Source organism: Bos indicus, chromosome 1 (assembly GCF_029378745.1).
Source record: "Bos indicus isolate NIAB-ARS_2022 breed Sahiwal x Tharparkar chromosome 1, NIAB-ARS_B.indTharparkar_mat_pri_1.0, whole genome shotgun sequence".
NCBI classification, from domain to species: Eukaryota; Metazoa; Chordata; class Mammalia; order Artiodactyla; family Bovidae; genus Bos; species Bos indicus.
The window spans coordinates 33,863,077-33,878,366 of record NC_091760.1 but is presented as its reverse complement, the minus strand read 5'-3'; the positions used below and the strand labels follow the sequence as shown (position 1 = coordinate 33,878,366).

At 35.0% G+C, this 15,290-nt stretch overlaps 1 protein-coding gene across 3 annotated transcripts in view; it reads right to left on the bottom strand.

Moving 5' to 3' along the window:
* CADM2 (cell adhesion molecule 2) overlaps positions 1-15,290 on the bottom strand; it is a 1,274,389-nt gene that overhangs the window by 965,750 nt on the left and 293,349 nt on the right. The window lies entirely within an intron of this gene.

Sequence of the window (15,290 nt, the reverse complement as noted above, 5' to 3'; positions counted from 1 at the left end):
TTCACTTTCACTTTTCACTTTCATGCATTGGAGAAGGAAATGGCAACCCAAGCTCCAGTGTTCTTGCCTGGAAAATCCCATGGACGGAGGAGCCTAGTGGGCTGCAGTCCACAGGGTCGCTAAGAGTCGGACACCACTGAGCAACTTCACTTTCACTTTTCACTTTCATGCATTGGAGAAGGCAATGGCACCCCACTCCAGTACTCTTGCCTGGAAAATCCCATGGACAGAGGAGCCTCGTGAGCTGCCATCTATGGGGTCACACAGAGTGGGACACGACTGAAGCAACTTAGCAGTAGCAGCACCCTTATTTGTAAAATGGAAATGTATTCATAAGTAAATTACTATTTCTTAGAGGTTACTTTTAAACCACAAATCACTGAAATGGTGTGTTATTTAAGTATGTTTCTAATACATGCAGGTATATTTAAACCTAATAGATATTCATAATTATCAGTAGGAGTTGATTTCACCCTTCTGCATTTTCTTTATTCTGTCTGGTCTAGTAGTTAAGAGCTGTGATGCTCTGGAATTGAGCCTGAGTTTGAATTCTACTCTCTGACCTTTGGTATTTGTGTGTCCTTGGGGAAACTAACAGTGCTAAGCCTCAAAATGGCTATAGTGGCCTTAATTAAAACTTGTTTTATAAATATTAGCTATGCACTCAAAAATAGTGCTTAAGGGCCTACTTAAAATATTAGATTCTATATAAATATCTGGAGTTGCTTAGAGTCTAGTTCACAGTTTTAATTGTTCATGCTTGCAAAAAGTTCATCTCCTAAGAGAAGAGATTATCTATTGCTTGTTTCTATAGCCCTTCCTGGGAAGGAGTTCTGTATCAGCTGAGATCCTCAATTACACTTATATCAACCTCATCAGTGACTTTTCTCACACAGAATCCATCAATACTTTGAAATCTATCAGTACTTAGAAATACATCAATATGTGTGTAGAGAAAGAGCACACTTAAGTGGTAAACACAACTATTTTCATATTTTGCAATAAACTTAATCATTATAAATATCCTTTAAAAGTAAGCTTTAAAAACTATGTGAGTGAAATATTTTAATATAATTATGAAACAAAAAATATCCAGCAAAAAAGATAGTTTTATTCAATTATTCTGCTCACCTTGTATAATTAGTTATGCCTAGAAAGGACATCTTAATCTCTCTCTCACTTGTAAGAAATGTTACAGAAGTGAGAAAGAATAATAATTCCAATAATTAATATATGTAAGAACACCTGAGATGAGAGAGGTGTTTAATCCTTTGTAGGGAATAGCAGTAGGGAGTTCAATAGGAGTGAGCGCTACTATAGATAAATTATTACCTAAGTCAATTCTGAGTTGTACTTTTTCTCTCCCACTATGCCCAGGGAATAAATCATCTATCCTGAAAAATATTGTGAGGCAGCATAACAACAGAGACCTCCCAATGCCAGCCAGGTGTCAACTGGGTGACAGCAGGGTAGCAGTAGAACCTGATGTGGCTGGAGAGCAGATAACAGCTGATGCAGGTCAGTTTACCCAGGAGAATCTACAGGGACAATCTAGCAAAATATACCCAGAGTAAAAAAGAGCTACCAGCATGATTGCCTACAGGATCGACTTTCAAAAGTCCACTATACCTTCTTATATCACTAATTACCCACCAAAAAAATAATGAGATATTGTTACAGAGGCAAAGAAAGCAAAAGAGGAGGGAAAGGGAAATGTCTGTAGAATTATATCAAGAAATTAAAGAATTTTACCATTGTGGGATGGTATGCAAAATAACATATATTTGTAATGAAATTACAATGAAATTTTTAATATAATTTTGAAGACATTAATGATATTATAATAAAATATGTGTTAAAATTAATGCCATAAATATTATGTGAATTATTAAAATAAGAGCAAATTGAATAAAATATATTGCTTTTAATAGCATATCAATTTTGTGTTTTGCAGTTTATTATTCTAGACATTGATAAATCTCACACCAAATTACAGTGTGGAGACTTAGGTTCAGCTTCTGAAAGACATCATTTGGGTGGTTTCCTTTTATCCCATTCCATTAGAATTAATCACTAAATAGAATTTAGAGTTGCACTACAAATGTTTTATCACTTGAACATAGACTCCAAGGCACAGAGGTCCCAGGAGGTCAAATGTCACTCAAACTTCCATGACGGCAAGAAACTGCTGATCAAAAAGCAATATAACAAATTATTGTGGTCAGAAAATGTTCAGTCTTATTACAGTGGAAATATCAAAGAGCCACTCACATGAAATATTCTATATTTGATTTCCTCTCAAAGTGGGATGTGACTATTTTTTCATTTCAGAGATTTGGCCTCCATCTCACTTTTTTGTAGATTGTACAATAAGGAGAATGAGAGAAAGAGATGGAGACAGATTGATAGAAGCCACTAATAATAACTGAAACCAGAGAATCAATTTTTAAGAGAGAAAATGGCAACATGATTGTCATATCCAGTGGCTACCACACAGATAGAGCTCATTAGTTTGGACTAGTTTTTCAATTATTCCACTGAATAATTTTATTCTACTGTTATATTTTATTCAGTTAGCAAGAACAGCTCACTTTCCAACCACGGAGTTAACAGTTTATTATTTTCAATTGAACATGTTTGCAATGGCAAAAACCCTGAAATTGCTGTTCCTGAGGACAGTTCTAGATAATATAAATCACCATCACTGGTCAGTATTTACTACATGTCCTTTGTTTTTAGGCACTTTAAGATGTCTGCAACACACGGGGCAGATTACATTCTTCTGTAGAGCAGTTTGCAACTTTCATGTCCATAGCACAGAAATGTACACATTTTTTTTACAAACATAAAGTGATAGTTTATATTTTTAGTTTCAGAGCTAACAAAATATTTCACCTATTATATAGTTTACAATAGGGTTCACCCCATGTATTGTAAAGGGTTGATGGATTTTAATAAATATGTAATGTCATATAACCACTATTATGGTATTATACAGAATAGTTTCAATGACCTATGCATTTCCCGTATCCCATGTATTCTGCCATTCTTCCCTCTCTCTAAACCCTTGGCAACTAGTCTTTTTACTGTCTCTATCATAGTTTTGCCTATTTCAGAATACCATATAGTTGGATATAGATAGTGTATAGCCTTTTCACTATATGAACTTTCACAATATAACCTGTATCTTGTCATCTTGCTTATTTAACTGATGTGGAGAATACAGCATTCAAAATGCCAGGCTGGATGAAGCACAAGTGGAAATCAAGATTTCTGGGAGAAATATTAATAAGCTCAGGTAGGCAGATTATACCACCTTAAGGGAAGAAAATGAAGAGGAATTAAAGAGCTTTTTGATAAAGGTGAAAGAGGAGAGTGACAAAGCTGACTTAAAACTCAACATTCAAAAAAGGAAGATCATTGCATCCCGTCTCATCACTTATTGGCAAATAGATGGTAAAATAATGGAAACAGTGACAGACTTTATTTTCTTGGACTCCAAAATCACTGCAAATGGTGACTACAGCCATGAAATTAAAAGACACTTGCTCCTTCAAAGAAAAGATATGACAAACCTAGACAGTGTGTTAAAAAGCAGAGACATTACTTTGCTGACAAAGATCCATATGGTCAAAGCTATGGCTTTTACAGTATTCATGTACAGATGTGAGAGCTGGACAATACAAAAAGCTGAGGGCCAAAGAACTGATGACTTTGATATACAAGCTGGAATCAAGATTGCCAGGAGAAATATCAACAACCTCAGATATGCAGATAATAATACTCTAATGGAAGAAATCAAAGAACTAAAGACTCTCTTGATGTGGGTGACAGAGGAGTGAAAAAGCTATCTTAAAACTCAACATTCAAAACCAAGATCATGGCATCCAGTACCATCACTTCATGGCAAATGGATGGGGAAACAAGGGAAACAGTGACAGAGTTTGTTTTCTCAGGCTCCCAAACAAATATGGATGGTGACTGCAACCATGAACTTAAAAGACACTTGCTCCTAGGAAGAAAAAACTATGAGAAACCGAGTGTATTAAAAGACAGAGATATCACATTGTGACAAAGGTCTGTCTAGTTAAAGCTATCATTTTTCCAGTAGTCATGTACTGATGTGAGTTGAAACATAAAGAAGGTTGAGCATCTAAGAATTAATTCTTTCAAATTGTGATCTGGAGAAGACTCTTGAGAGTCTCTTGGATAGCAAAAAGATAAAAACAAGTCAATCCTGAATGAAATCAACCCTGAATAGTCATTAGAAGGACTTACGCTGAAGCTGAAGCTCCAATACTTTTGTCACTTGATGTTAAGTGTCAGGTCATTGGAAAAGACTGGTGCTGGGAAAGACTGAAGGCAAGAGGAGAATGGGACAACAGAGGATGAGATGGTTGGATGGCATCACTGACTTGACAGACATGAGTTTGAGCAGACCTTGGGAAACAGTGAAGGACAGGGCATCCTGGCCTACTGCAGTCCGAAGAGTCGGACATGACTGAGTGACTGAACGACAACAGTAGCCTTTTCAGTCTAGCTTCTTTTGCTTAGTAAGATGTACTTAAGGTTTTGTCCACCTCTTTTGTGGCTTGATAGCTCACATCTTCTCAGTGTAGAATTATATGCCATTATATGGCTGTATCACAGCTTATACATTACCTATTGAAAGACATCTTGTTTGTTTACAATACTCAGCCATTATGAATAAACACTGGTACATAAGTTTTAGTGTACCATAAACTACTAAATTATTTTGGTAAATATATAGGTGCAATCACTGTGTTATTTGGTAAATCTGTGTTTAGCTTTGTAAGAAAAGGCCAACTTGGCTTCCAAAGTAGCTATAATATTGGCATTCCTACCAGCAATTAATGAGAGCTTTTGCTATTTCACATCTTGGCTAGCATTTGGCAAGGTCAGTGTTTTTGGTTTTAGTTTTCTTAAGAGTGTGTAATGGTGGCTCATGTTGTTTTACTTTGCAATTTCCTAAAATAATATAGCAGATGTCCCTGGTGACTCAGTGGTTAAGAATCCACCTGCAATGCAGGAAACGTGGGTTTGATCCCTGGGTTGGGAAGATCCCCTAGATAAAACCCACAGAGATATTGACTGTAATATCTTAGAAGTCCTGATCTGTGTTTGACCATCCCTGAACTCATTTTCCTTTCTTTTCTTATACTCACCATTTTCTTTTTTTCTTACTTGGTCTGTTTTGATTATTCCATGTTTAAATACAGACTGCATAACTCACTAGAAATTAGAAAAGCAAGTAGCTCTAGAAATCCAAAGATGGGATACAGAATTATTATAAGTGATTTCACTATATAGCCTCTCCCTCATATGAATTAAGGATATTTCTCAAATAAAGAAAAATATGCAATTCATAGATTAAAAAAAAAGTTCCCAGATTTTATGAGTCAAATTGTTGTTGTTCACTCGCTCAGTACTGTCCGAATTTTTGCAACCCCATAGACTTCAGCATGCCAGGTTTTCCTGTCCTTAACCATCTCCCAGAGCTTGCTCAAACTCATATACACTGAGTTGGTGACGCCGTTCAACCATCTTGTCCTCCTGTCTTCAGTCTTTCCCAACAGCAGGGTCTTTCCTAATGAGTCAGCTCTTTGCATCAAGTGGTCAAGTATTGGAACTTCAACTTCAGCATCACTCCTTCCAATGAACAGTCAGGGTTGATTTCCTTTAGGATTGACTGGTTTGATCTCCTTGCAGTCCAAGGGACTCTCAAGAGTCTTCTCCAACACCACAGTTCAAAAGCATCAGTTCTTTGGTGCTCAGCCTACTTTATGATCCAACTCTTATATCCATGCACGACTACTGGATTGTGATCTCCCAAATTCACCGGTTTAAATCCTAGCCCCTAGTAATTCAAGATGTGACTGGATTTGTAGATACAGTTTTTAAAGAGGTAATTAAGGTAAAAATATAGGTGGGCCTTAATCAAATATAATTGGTGTACTTATAACAAAAAGAGATTAGGATGGAGAAAACAAACAGACCTGAGGACACTGAGAAAGTAGGCATCTGCAATGCATGAGGAGAAGTCTCAGAAGAAACCAACCCTTCCAGAATTGTGTGAAAATTAATTTCTTCTGTTTAAGCAACTGAGTTCATGGTATTTTGTTATAGCACCTCTAGCAAATTAATATACCCAAATTCCTCATTTGTCTACCTATTAGCAACCAGAAGATGACATGAGGCTAAGATTAAAAAGCAAACAAACAAAAAACACCAACTCATCCTTGTACTAAAATATTTTTGAGGGTTATTCAGGATGCTTAATATCTTCCAATTTTCCCTATATGAGCAGTATGTGATAGTTAATACTGCTCTTAATGAGACGTAAAAATAAAGAACAGCAGTAGAAAGGGTCTTCTGAAGCATTTGATGGAGCTGTTCCTTTCCCTCTGCACCTGCTTAGTTAAGCTTTATAAGCACAAGTCTATTTGTTACATAGCTGGATAATGACTTAATTTGAACGAGTTAACAATTTCACACCTTCTAAGCATAAGGTGAATACTAAGTAAAACCGCTAATCTAATATCCTCACATAGGTCACTTTTATTACCTATAATGGAACAATGAGATAAACTTACACTTTCAAATTCAAACACTCGATTACTTGCGCTAATGGAGGGGATAAGAACCATAGATAATCTGAGACAGTGTCATTTAGGCTTAGTTTTGGAATATGTCTTATATTCGTATTCCTTCATGTTTGATAGTCTAAGAATCCACATCCGTTCAAATAATGATGTTACAGTATTTAAAACAAATACCAGAATCTCTGAAGCCAACCACCATATACCTGTGCCTGAGATTTCTTTCGTGTTCAGAAAACAATAGACAAATCCTGTAGGTTTTTGGAAAAGGGAATAAATCATGTAAGTTATTTTTTTTTCCATATGGCATTTATCAGGCCAGGCCAGGGGATGGGGAGGAGGATCTCCCATTATATTTCTATCACCTAATCTCTGCTACTCCCAGTCTGAATTGATTTCCCAGCATCCCAGTTACAGATGTGAGTTAAATATGGGAAAGGTCATTATTTCCTGAGACCCTAAAGTACTTCTCATCAGTTTAATAGCACAATTTACCTTAGGGGTTCATTATTGATGCTGAAAAATAATGGAGAGACTGCTTTTAAAGAGATAAAAGGCATGATTAGTAATGTACAGTGGTAATAGGTAAAGCACACTGTAAATCTTTGGTACAACAAATACAGCATTCTGTTTCAGAACAGACCTTAAATCTCAACCCCAATATCTTCACAGAGTATCCATGGTAATCAATATAAAACACACTTCCTGTTCTGTCAATGCATACTTAGATCTATAAATGGTTTCTCACTGTACTTGACAGAAAAAACAAACTTTTCTACGGTGAATTTCTGCTTGATATGACCCCTGACTACCAGCAAACAAACTTAAAACATTTAACTAACATTTATTGATACCTTGGGTTCCAGATCCTCAGAAATGCAAATATGGGTGAGAGAGAAACCCAGACCCAATTATATTTTCCATACAGAATGAGGCAGTTGAAAAATAAAGGGTAATCATTAAAGAAAAAAAAATATTTTAAGTGTACTAACAGTTTTGAAGAAGAAAAAAAAATACATTTTAAAATTTTATGAAAGAGATGGCCTTAACAATTGTTCTAATAAATGATGTAGGAATTAACTATTTGTAGATAGAGAGGGTAATTTAATTTGAGGGCACAATGTGAATAAGAGTGGTGAGACCAAATAACTTAGCTGTCTGATTTGGCTAGAGAGTAATAACAGACACTAGCATTGTATAGGAGAAGGCAATGGCACCCCACTCCAGTACTCTTGCCTGGAAAATCCCATGGACAGAGGAGCCTGGTAGGCTGTAGTCCATGGGGTAGCTAAGAGTCGGACATAACTGAGCGACTTCACTTTCAATTTTCACTTTCCACTTTCTTGCACTGGGGAAGGAAATGGCAACCCACTCCAGTGTTCTTGCCTGGAGAATCCCAGGGATGGGGGAGCCTGGTGGGCTGCCGTCTATGGGATTGCACAGAGTTGGACATGACTGAAGTGACTTAGCAGTAGCATTGTATAAGCAAAATGCCATATTTTCATTTATGAGATCATATAGTTTTCATACTAACCAAATAAATTAGGTATTATTATCTCCAATTTATAGATGAGTAAACTGAATGACAGAGAAGGCGATGGCACCCCACTCCAGTACTCTTTCCTGGAAAATCCCATGGACGGCAGAGCCTGGTGGGCTGCAGCCCATGGGATCTCTAAGAGTCAGACAGGACTGAGTGACTTCACTTTCGCTTTCCACTTTCCTGCATTCGAGAAGGAAATGGCAACCCACTCCAGTGTTCTTGCCTGGAGAATCCCAGGGACAGGGGAGCCTGGTGGGCTTCCGTCTTTGGGGTTGCTCAGAGTTGGACACGACTGAAGCGACTTAGCAGCAGCAGCAGCAGCAAACTGAATGAACCCACATCTCCTGCATTGCAGGTAGATTCTGGCAGGTTACAGTCCATGAAGTGGCAAAAAGAGTTAGATACCATTTAGCAAGTAGAAAACAACAAACAGAATGAAATGGAAAAGATCTGAGTAACATATTAGTCCAGATCTTCCAGGAAGCAGATGCTGAGAAATGACTACGTGTGCAAGAGATTTATGAGAGAAAACACCTATATTGCTATTGGTTAAAGATGTGAGGGCCACTAGAACCTGGGACTGTCCAATTGTGAGACAGGCCTAATCTGAATGAAGGGGGAGGAGGAAGGAAGAAAAACTGAATGGAAACAATGAATGCAATGAAATTTCAAGGAAACTTTGGCAAAGGTATCTGGTATTCTTCAAGAGAATCACCTAGAAGATTCATGTGCCTTTCCAGAATGGACATGTCCTATCCCCGCCATGTTGTTCAGTAATGTGTTAGGAGCACCCAATTGGAAATACTGCTTCAACACCAACTACTGTGATGGATTTCAGAGCGCTGAACCTGGAGTGATAGGTCAATTAGTTCCTGTAGAGACCTGAAAGGAGTATTCTCAAGGTCACGACAGTAACAAACCAAACAAGGCACTACACTGATATTTCAGTCAAGTCTATGCAATGAATTTAACCAAAACACAAAAGAAAAACACACAATTATGTGTACATTTTTTCTCTCATGGACTAAGTCCATCAATAAAAATATGGCCTTTAAATACTCTTTTTAAACCATTAATTTAGTCATTTTACCATTAATTTAACAAATTGATTTCTTGTTAAATTTTCTTCAACTTAGATTGCATTTACTAAGATTCTATAGTTTTGATTGTTGAATATTTTCAAATAGTAACAAATTTTAGGTTTCAGATGCATAGATTGATCTAGAGGTTAGTTAAGCCAAACCATTCATGTTATAGATGAACTAATTCAGGCCACGGGAGATTTCATGCCTTACTCTGAATCACTAAAATGATTAGTGACAGTTGGGATTGAGTGCAGATGTCCTGACTCGTGTTTAAAGTGAGTCACTATTATTTTTTCCTCTAATTTCTCCTCATTTATTCAGTTTTAATTTCCTTATATGTAATTACTTCTATCATAATATACTTATAAATTCATTTATCCTTATACTTTAGTGCCCTGCTTACTATTACGTAAGAGCCAGTATCCTTAAAGATATAGTGTGCTTTCCATATTGTTGCTCAGTAACTAAGTCGTGTCTGATTCTGTGATCCCATGAACACGAGGTTTTCCTGTCGTTCTCTATCTCCTGGAGTTTGTTTAGATTCATGTCCATTGAGTTGGCGATGCTGTCTAAGGATCTCATCCTCTTCCACTCCCTTCTCCTTTTGCCTTCAATCTTTCTTAACATGAGAGTCTTTTCCAATGATTCAGCTCTTTGCATCAGGTGTTCAAAGTATTGGAGCATCAATGTTACTCTTCAATGTTTAAAGAATTTTCATAACTGCATGTAATCTGTGTTTTTTTGGTTTAGTTATTGTTGCTTCTCTATTTGACCAACAACTATGAGAAATTTAATTAAGTAAAAGTAATCTGATATATTAGCAATTAGCTTTATTTGTTTTTTTCATCCTTGTGACCAATCCAACTACTAGTGAAACACATGGCATCTCTTGAATTTGGCTTCAATTTTGCTAAATGAGCAAAACAGGAGATTAATAGCATATTTGGGGGAGTACTCAATTCTGTTTTAGAGCATAGTTTCAGAAAACCATGGGTGTAAATGAAACTGCCTGAAACTGCTACTATTTATCCACTTTGAACCTATAAGACTTGCAATTTCATAGGTTTCAACTTAATAGATTCCTGTCTTGAACATTTGGAACATTGAAACATTTGGGAAAAGTTTATCACAAGGAAATAGTTCAGTTATGAAATTCACAGAACATCAAAATCATTTAAGTCTATAGAGATTTCCTCATCCAATTCTTTACTCCAGGCATGAACTCTATAGTCTCCAAGGTAACTTGTGTCATCTGCTCTTTGAAGATATCTAACAAGAACAGCACATTTTAATTTCAGACAGCCACGATTTTCAGGGAATTCTATCTCATATTGAATTTCTTAGCAATTTTACCCACTGGTCTTAGTTATTTCCTGTACTGTATAGACTCAGGTTAAAGTGTCATCCGCAGGACAATGAATTCAAATTAAAAAAAAAAAAAAAAAGTTTTCCTAACCAATCATTTTCTTCATAAATTTGAACTTCTTATTAACACTGTTCATTCTTCTCTTTCTATGAAGTTCTCTTGTCATTCTGGTCATTGCCCTATGGATGCCTCAGTTTATCAGTACCTCCCTCAAATATGGGTCCAATGACTGAACACAGTATTCCAGATATGATTTTATCTGAGGAGATTGAAATATATGATTCTTACTTCCTTGGCACAGTCAATATAGCCAATAATTGTTATCATCAAAAATTACAAATATAAACCCTAAATGTCAGACATCGAGGTGTTTCCAAGTATTTGAACTGTATGTTTGAAATTACAGAGACCATCATAAAAAGATTTTTTTTTTTCACTTTCTATTTAAATGTGTTGGCACTGACAGACTATGTCACATTTAGACAGTGCTATAGAATGCTGAGTATATTGGTCTTTGTCTGTATCCTGAGGAAACATGTCACCAAATTTCCCACAAAAATTATTTTATATTAGAGACCACGTCATGAATATCATCATCAAAATTGGAACTAATTGGCACTTTTCTCAGTTGAAACCTCAGGAACCAAAAAAGACCTGGAGATTGCCTGAGGCTCATAAGCAATATCTTTTAAAAAAAATCTAGTATTTTGATGGAATATCTAGATGGATTTCTACTGTATTTCACTAGAGGTGTGGAAAATAAATGAACATTAACAACTTATTAGTCAAAATTTGTGACTAAGTCAATAAACATAAGACAATGTTTCTTTCATTAGTCCCTATTATAACTGTTAATATTTAAAGCTGCTAATACAATTTCATATGCATACCTACTTATTAAAAACTCCATGGAGCTTAAGATAAATTTGAAAGAATTAATTTTCCTCAAATTATATGTAGTTGTATTGTAATAATATCATGTCTCAGCTTCATTATAAGCCCAACCACTAAAATGTACTTAGCCGATACACGCTTTTTTTAACTCAGAAATGTATAATGTTTTTCAAATGGAAAACAGTTTCTTTATACAGGTGAGGTTGTGAACAGTAGTTGTTTTGGTATCATGCAGGTTACAAGAATTTTTTAAAAATCAATATCAAGGTCACTGTGTAGCACATAACCAATTTTATTCACTTTTTTGACTAATGACTACAATTTTCTTTCACAGTAGCATAACAGAGAAATGTATTTGCTTTAAAGGCTTATTCACTGTATTAGCTTTCTTTGAAATACACGTTGAAAGAAGATACCAGGTTTTTTATATAAAAATAATGTATATTTAGACAGAGTTGATGGCTACTTTTAAAGTGACAGTTACCTTAAATTACTAGTGGTATCTGTGTGACATAGCAAGTACAGTTCTGTTTTAACTGAAGAGTTTTCAACTGAACATTTTAGGTTATGACAAGGTCAGTGTATTTTTGGAGTCTGTTTCCTATGGCATTACATTCAGGAGTGGTTGAGCTTCTCAATCCATTAAATTTTACTAAAAATATAAATAAAATAAAAACCAAAATGAAGCAACACAGCAAATCTCTCTGATTAGGAAACAATGTTTCTGCTTCATATAAAGGCATTCAATGTTTATATTTGGAGTATTATACAGTGCTATTCCTTTCTTCACTCCTGATGTTAACATTCTTTTGACCAGTGACTCAAAACAACTACTATGATACCTCCTATGTATTCTATCTTCTTTTCTTTCAAATTGCTCTTAGTATATATATATATATAGAGAGAGAGAGAGAGAGAGAGAGAGACAGAGAGACAGAGAGAGAGAGAGAGAGAGGCGGCGGGGTTGGGGGAGGGGCCACTTCCCAGGTGGCACTAGTGGTAAAGAATTCTTCTGCCAATGAAGGAGACTTAAAGATGTGGGTTCCATCTCTGCGTCTGGAAGATCCCCTGCAGGAGGGCATGGCAACTCTCTCCAGTTTTTTTTGCCTGGAGAACCCCATGGACAGAGGATCCTGGAGGCCTAGAGTCCATATGGTCCCAAAGAAATGGATATGACTGAAGCGACTTAACATGCACACATGCATATATATATAAATCTTAACATTTTATACAACTATCTACATAATATTCAAGTTAATCATTGTTTGTACCCTTTTTAACTTTTTTAATCTCTTTTTTTTGTAGGAGGTAAGGTAGGCCAAGTTTCATGGATAGCCACTCAGGGTAACTTGGCTATAATTCCATTTTCCAATAATAATTCAAAATACCATTTTTAAAATTTATTTAAATACCAAGCTGATTGCCTCTGCATTGAGGATGCAGTCCTTGAAACAGGAGAGCAAGTTTCATGAGAAATGTTGAGTCATTACAGTTTGGTCACCTGTTTATGTGTGCCAGACATTTTTTACAACCATTTAAACAATAGAGGAGGTTAGAATAATGTGTCTTTTGTTGTCTAAATTATTTTTATATTGGTCTAATGGTACATTTGGCTAAGACTGGAATATGACTGACTTCCATGTGACCTCTCACCTACATCAAGAAAGCATACAATTTCCATTTTTATAACTATTCTTAAAAAGCTACGTTATATTTTGCATAAGCTATGCTTATTTCATAAACCATTATATTATAAATAAAATTATTATCAAATGACAAAAGACATGAGATAAGGCATTTATTGCAAAAAGAATTTTGTTTGAATAGAAACATTTTTTAAAGTTTGATTTATAGATACATAGCTGAATGCCTGATTTATAGATATGTAACAAATTTCTTTAAAGAGGAAACAGAAACTGAACAAATTTTAAAATTATAGAAATATTTTAAGTAAGTGTAATCTCTTATCATTGATTGAAACATCTGAAAATGAAACAACACTATTATCATATTTAATTTTTTTCAATTTCCATTTATACTTGTCATGGCACTTAAACTCTATTTCTTATTTTCCTAAAAACTGAGAATGAGACAGTCTGCTATAATATGAAAGCATTATATTTACAAGAACAAAGATAACATTAAATAGACATAAACCATTCCTTAAATGTCGATAATTCTACTGTTTTAACTTATTTCCAATGATTGCTATCATTATGTTGGTATTAAGTGTTATAATATTTTCATGCAGTGAAAGACTATTGTTTCTATTTGTAAGAATAGTCTCACAGATTAATATGTAAATATAGGTGAACTGGCATTACTATTCTCTAAAACATTTGCACTTTCAATTGCAAATTATAAAAAAAAGAAATTGTTTTCAGTGCTAAGTAGTTGCTTTTTAACTTGATTTGTGTGTGCAAGTATTAAGATACCCTTACATCCTGAAGTGCTCACATCCTTCATCTCTTGCTGTGTTTTGCATGAATCTATAATGACATAGATTTACTTATTCTTTTCTACCTTGATTTCAGCTGCAGCCCTGTAAAAATAAAACTGACGCTATTTATTTTATGGCTTTGTTGAAAAAATCAGCAAAGTTATTCTATAATTTAATGTTAATTCTATAGGTATAAAATAAAGATATACATAGGCAAATGAATAGTCTTCCATATGACCCACTGTGTTTACTATTTTCTAAGCATTCTAACCTTCAATGAAAAACTATTTAATATGAATATACTTTAATTTTTCATTCAGTTTATTTACGAATCTATATAATTATAAGGAATAGCATGCTGCTGCTGCTGCTAAGTCACTTCAGTCGTGTCCGACTCTGTGCGACCCCATAGACGGCAGCCAACCAGGCTTCTCCATCCCTGGGATTCTCCAGGCAAGAACACTGGAGTGGGTTGTCATTTCCTTCTCCAATGCGTGAAAGTCAAAAGTGGAAGTCAAGTCGCTCGGTCATGTCCAACTTTTTTCGACCCCATGGACTGCAGCCCACCAGGCTCCTCCTCCCGTGGGATTTTCCAGGAAAGAGTACTGGAGTGGGGTGCCATTGCCTTCTCCAAGGAATAGCATACTGTCAATTAAATTATAAGTATTCTTTAAAGAAAAAAATGAGATTAGATTATGGAAGTGATAGACCTATCAATGCAAATTTTGAGAACAAGTACAAAAAAGTATCATTATAATGAACTTTTCATTTTTTAATTACCTTTTGTCATATTTCTCCCTCTTTTATAAGAATATTTATTATGGTTGGCTACCCTACTAAAAATTATATCTGAAATATGCAATGCTACAAAGAGTTAAAGTTTCACATATAATTATAAACACAATCTTTATAGTGGTATAAACAATATTTTTGGAAGGGCAACTTGTAAAATTTCCTTTTTTTATGCTTTTTTAATCAAAGGTTGAATGAGATAACAATAAGAACAGTGATATATCTACCTAACAATTGTACAGAATAAGCTGATACTTGGTAGCTTTTGGCAATCTAAATACTAGGTTTATTGTATTGAAGTATTTGATTTTGTGTGGCATCTTATTTATGATCTCTGAACTTAGAATGAAAATATAATCATTCTTCATAAATTAACCTTTATATAGGCAATATTCAAACTATGCATGAGTGCATTAAATCTTGATAGAAGTAGAAAGCTTATATAAATCATTTAAATATTAAATAACACTTCAAAGTAATTTATAAATATATTCTTTATAATTTGGGGAAATACTTTCCCATTGAAATGATATTATAGAAAAGTAGTGAT